The following is a 5,585-nucleotide window of genomic DNA, read 5'->3' on the forward strand; positions in this document are numbered from 1 at the left end:
CCTCATTTCTTATACATACACACATACACACACTTAAATTTTTTTTTATTTATTTATGATAGTCACAGAGAGAGAGAGAGAGAGGCAGAGACACAGGCAGAGGAAGAAGCAGGCTCCATGCACCGGGAGCCCGACGTGGGATTCGATCCCGGGTCCCAGGATCGCGCCCTGGGCCAAAGGCAGGCGCCAAACCACTGCACCACCCAGGGATCCCCACATACACACATTTAAAAACAACCCCCCAAACCAGAAAAACTCGCTCGATTGCCCTATATTTATGGTAGGTTATGATTCTTGGTTTCAGTTCAGTTAGAGTTCAGTAACTCCAAAAATAGTATGTGCTTCCTCTCAGGGCATGCATATATTATGATCCTGCTTCATGACTATTGCCATAGGACAGACAAATCATGAATAAAAATGTTTTTTCTTCTTTTTTGTTTTGCAAATTAATGTAGCCAAGAAAAGGATTTGGGGTACCTAGACCCCTAGAATCAGGGAGAGATACATGCCCTAAGCACAATTATTTGGAGCTTTTGAGGTAATCTGAATATTATATACCCAGTCAGATAGAATGCTTCCTAAATCACAAAAAGTCCTCACCTGGAGTACAAGGGTATTTCTAAAATTTCATCAACAAGAATAACATTCTGGTGTTTGTCAATGTGGCTGAGTATGGTGACTGACAATGATGGTCTGTATCAGTGGTTCTTAAACTTTTCATCTTAGAAAACTTTTTTACATTCTTAAAGACTGAGAGCCCTAAAGATCTTTTTATTTATTTTTTAAATTTTTTTAATTTTTTGAGATAGAGAGAAGAGGGGACATTGGCAGAGGTGGGGGTGGGGAGTGAGAGGCAAAAGGAGAAGCCAAGAGGATCTTAAGCAGGCTCCATGTTCAATGTGGAGCCCTGAGGCAGGGTTCAATTTCATGATCCTGAGATCATGACCTGAGCTGAAATCAAGAGTTGGACGCTTAATTGATTGAGCCACCCAGGTACCTTCCTAAAGATATTTTTAAAATATGGATTGTATCTACTGTTACTTATTACATTAGAAATTAAAATGGAGAAAATGTTAAACACAGCAATACCCAAGCACACCCTCCGGTAGCTGTCAAAGTGATGACATTATCACATGTTATATAACCCCTGGAAACTCCACTGTAGCTTTGGGAGAGAAGGAAAGTAACAAGTACAATAACATCTTAGTATTATTATGAAAATAATTTTGACCTCACAGACACCCCAAAAAGGATTTCAGAAACCCCCCAGGGGTCCCCAGACTATACCTTGAGAACTTCTGATGCACATGATATACCCTCCCATCCTTGGCCTTGCCAGGAAAGGGCTGCCAGGATGTTTTAATTCACTCACCCAAGTACTCTGGTCTCTGGGCGGAGATCTTCAAGAGGAGGCAGTAGCAGGTTTTCCAAGTGCAGTTATATTAACTTTCAGCATCCTTTGTCTCCTTTTGCTCACATTGTTTACTTAACAACCTTAATTTGGTTTCTCAAATAGTGCCCTGGTGAAAATAGAGTGAGTTAACTGGTTGGCACAAGAACTCTCATTCCCTCCGGACTCTCCATTCTCTATATGGACGCTTGTTAGTTTATTTGCTCTTGGTTGGTATGAACTCATTTCCCAGAATCTGAGGTGTAAACCTGGACTCATTGTGACCTTGGCATACCAGTGACGTCCCATCAGTAGCTTTGTTGAACAGTTAGCTAGCTGGCGAATTTCCTTTTTACTTTACTCCTTACTTAACCACATCTTGGAGAGTAGTGGCACTGAGGGTGAATGGCCAGGGTTAGGAAGTCTAGCCCTTGACAGCCTACTCCACATGGCCAAGCCCATGCCACCATTTCAATATAAACTTGCAAAGAAATCTATGTGGATGCTGCCTGATTTTTTCACCATTAGTAATGTAAGTAAGAAATCATCTTAAGCACACCAAATTTCATTTTTCTTTGTGCTATAGGGGTCAAATGGTTGACTCTGCCATCATCTTGATGCAGGCTTTTTCTTCTTTCTTTTTTCTTTTTTTTCTTTTTTAAGATTTTATTCATTTATTCATGAGAGACACACAGAGAGAGGCAGAGACACAGGCAGAGGGAGAAGCAGGCTCCATGCCCAGAGCCCGACGTGGGACTCAATTCCGGGTCTCCAGCATCAGGCCCTGGCCTGAAGGTGGCGCTAAACCGTTGAGCCACCCAGGCTGCCCATGCAGGCTTTTTTCTGTGCTGATTTGGATCCTTGGAGGTAATAATGTGTACTTGTCACTTATTACTTTACCTACTGTGCGTTCCTAAGCTTCATCCAAAAACCTCTCATAAATGGGCCCAGACAATCTCTTCACTATAAAAAGCTGCTCATAATGTTATTCCCAGGTCAAAATCATGTAGAGTTCAGATTAATTTTTTTTCAATGGATAACCTTAGGTAGATTTTTTTTAATTTAAAGCTAATGCTTGGTTTTGCTGTTTTAAAAATAACTCTTGTTAAAATAAAAATCTGCAAACTACTCTCTATCCTTCATCTTAACAGGGAACTTAAAAACCAGTGAATCAGAACAATTTCTTTCCTGTCAGAATGGAGAGAAATGTTATGTTGAGGAAAATCCATGCTAGATCTTTTAAAAAGAAATCAGGCATATATCAAGTCCATTGTCACTTCCAGTCCCCAGTTTAACCTTGGGAAGTCCTATAGACCTTTACTGTCATGTGCTCTGTTCAGGGGTACTTATCTTCTTCCTGGCCCTTGACAGTCAAAGCTCATGGTAATACACATCAGAGCCACTCAGCTTCCTGCATAACCAAGAACCAAGAACCAAGAACTCCAAATAGTAGACATAGAACAGAGTTGGCAAGAGCCCCTGGGTGGCTCAGGGGTTGAGCGTCCGCCTTTGGCTCAGGTCGTGATTTGGGGTCTCGGGATCGAGTCCCACATCAGGTTCCCCACAGGGAGCCTACCTCTCCCTTTGCCTGTGTCTCTGCCTGTCTCTCTCTGTGTCTCTCATAAATAAGTAAATAAAATGTTAAAAAAGAAAAAAAACAAAGTTGGCAGAACTGCATTTTCCCCTCCTAAGGAAAGCTCTATTTGGAATGTCTTGTTTGGGTGTAGTTACTCAGGTTGAAGGTGGTCTTAGGGGTGAGGAGGGTATCACCCAATAGAATATAGAAGATTTCCAGAATATAGAAGAAAAGGAGGAAGCACAGAATTTGTTTCTAATATTAATAAACCTGTAAACTAAAGCCTTAACCAAGAGGTGGTATCAAGACAGAGAATTTAGAAATGGATAAAATTTAACCTCTAGAGAAAACAGGATGATTAATCTTGTTTCAACCATGTCTCCCTCAAGCCGCCCTTAATTTAGCACTTTATTTAAATTACAGTCTCTGTTTCATACGTGTAATTCTTATCTCTCTAGAAAAGGGCATAGCTTAATGAGGATGAGAACGGTATCTCATGTTGACAGCATATCTCCACAGGAGCTACCCAGATGCATACTTGAAAGATATTTAGAAGAAAAGTCCATTCCTAGGTTGACAAGCAATATGAGAAAGTAGAAGCTGAATTCCCTCAATGACCGGCAAGGAGGGTAAAAAGGGTTTAGGTATTAGGAACTTATTTCAACTGGAGAAATAACACATCTAGACATAAATGAAAGGCATGTGGACAGGCCAATATGTAATTAAGCTTGAGTTACTCTCTGCTATATATCCCCAGTAATATCAGCAATAAGATTTTCCGTAGCACCAACTGCCCAGCTCTCTGGACAGGGACAATGATGCAATTGTGTGACCTTTTCGGTGAAGTTGGTCGGAGGAAAAATAGCCATATTTACTCTCACAGAATGTTATCTCCCCCTTGCAAAGTCTTTGGCGAGGCATTTCACTGCCTGGCCAGTAAAGTGCAGAATAGTGAAATTAGGCATTGGTAGATGTTTGCTCTTTCGAAGAATACTTGTTCCTAGCCCCTTGGGATTGTCTTTCATGCCTTCCTGTGTAGCAGAGAGCATCCTACAGGTCACATAGCCAAAGAATCAGGAAACCCTTGTTTCCTAGACTCTCACATTGAGAAAATTGGGTAAAGAGTAAAGTGTGCATGAAACAATGAGGTATTGGTTAACATTGGTTGGCTCTGAAGAGAAGAATTGAATGGCTGGAGGACAGAAATTGGCAGAGGGAGGGGATATTTCATAGTATTTCCTTGTCTATTCTTTGAATTTTAAACCACGGGAATGTTTTGCTGACTCAAAAATAAAACAAGATCAAACAAACAAATAAAAACTTTAAAAAGTTACTGGAAAAAAAAGTCACGGTTTGGGGTGGGGGGCTATCTAGCTTTGGGATTGTAAGCCTAATAAACTATCAACATAATGCTTTGTCTTCATGATCACGGACAACACAGTCCTTGAATATGGCAAAGTTCGGACAAGCATCTCATGGAAAGATAAATTTTATCTCTGGCCCTTGAAAATTTTGCTCTTGAAATGCTGCTGGCAAATAGAAACACATGCTCCAGCTTAGGTAGCATTTTAAACTTTCAAAGCAGTTTGACTTGTTTTTCCCCTTTCTTTGTCTCAAATTTACAATCATTCTCTTAGAATGAAAGGAGAGCAATCAATGGTGCACACACTGCTTTCCATGTAACAAACGCAGTCCTTCCCTGGCATCTTTACAAAAATTCTTTATTTTATTGTAACAAATGTATCTGGTTCTTTTTTATGAAGCTGCCTACACAGGGCTAGTCTATCTTGCACAAAACCCTTGAAATATTGGATGGCATCATCCATGTTGCTCATAGGCTTTTCCAGACTTATGATCCCCAGGCTGTTGGGACAATATGACATGGCCCAGTGACCCTCTCTAAACCCACCCCAGTGCCACTCAAAAGAAGGCACCGAGAGTGAAATCTGAAACTTCAGATGCACGCTGGCCAGATGCATCTGTAGAATTCTCAGCCTCCTGAGTTCTGAAGTACCTGCATTAGAAATGCAGACTGATAAGAAATTCGTTTTTCTGGCAGCTGTGTCTCCTCGTTCTCCCACACTGACTTGCCACCAACTAAAGATTTTTGGTTGGGCAACCTGGGTAGCTCAGGGGTTTAGAGCCGCCCTCAGTGCAGGGCGTGATCCTGGAGACCCAGGAGATGGAGTCCCACGTCAGGCTCCCTGCATGGAGCCTGCTTCCCCCTCTGCCTGTGTCTTTGCCTCCCTCCTCTCTCTCTCTCTCTCTGTGTGTGTCTCTCATGAATAAATAAATAAATAAAATATTTTTAATAAAAAATAAATAAGTAAATAAAAAATAAAAACCACCCCCTTCACATTGTTTCAACTGCTGCTATCAAGGAAAGGTCAATTACTGAATAATTATTAATTTTTCTTTTTTCATCAAATTTATATGTAACTAAATATTAGGACTTCTGACAAGCATGGAATAACATTCTTATGGTATTGGGCTGATGCAATTTCAGAGACAAACCCAGAATTGTGATGTTTTGTAATTGTGTCATTTTGGTCAAGTTACTTAACCTCTGTGAGTCTGGGTTTCCTGTGCTGTATAATGAGGATAAATGTATCTGTCTCA

This window comes from Vulpes lagopus, chromosome 1, assembly GCF_018345385.1.
Source record: "Vulpes lagopus strain Blue_001 chromosome 1, ASM1834538v1, whole genome shotgun sequence".
Taxonomy (NCBI): Eukaryota; Metazoa; Chordata; class Mammalia; order Carnivora; family Canidae; genus Vulpes; species Vulpes lagopus.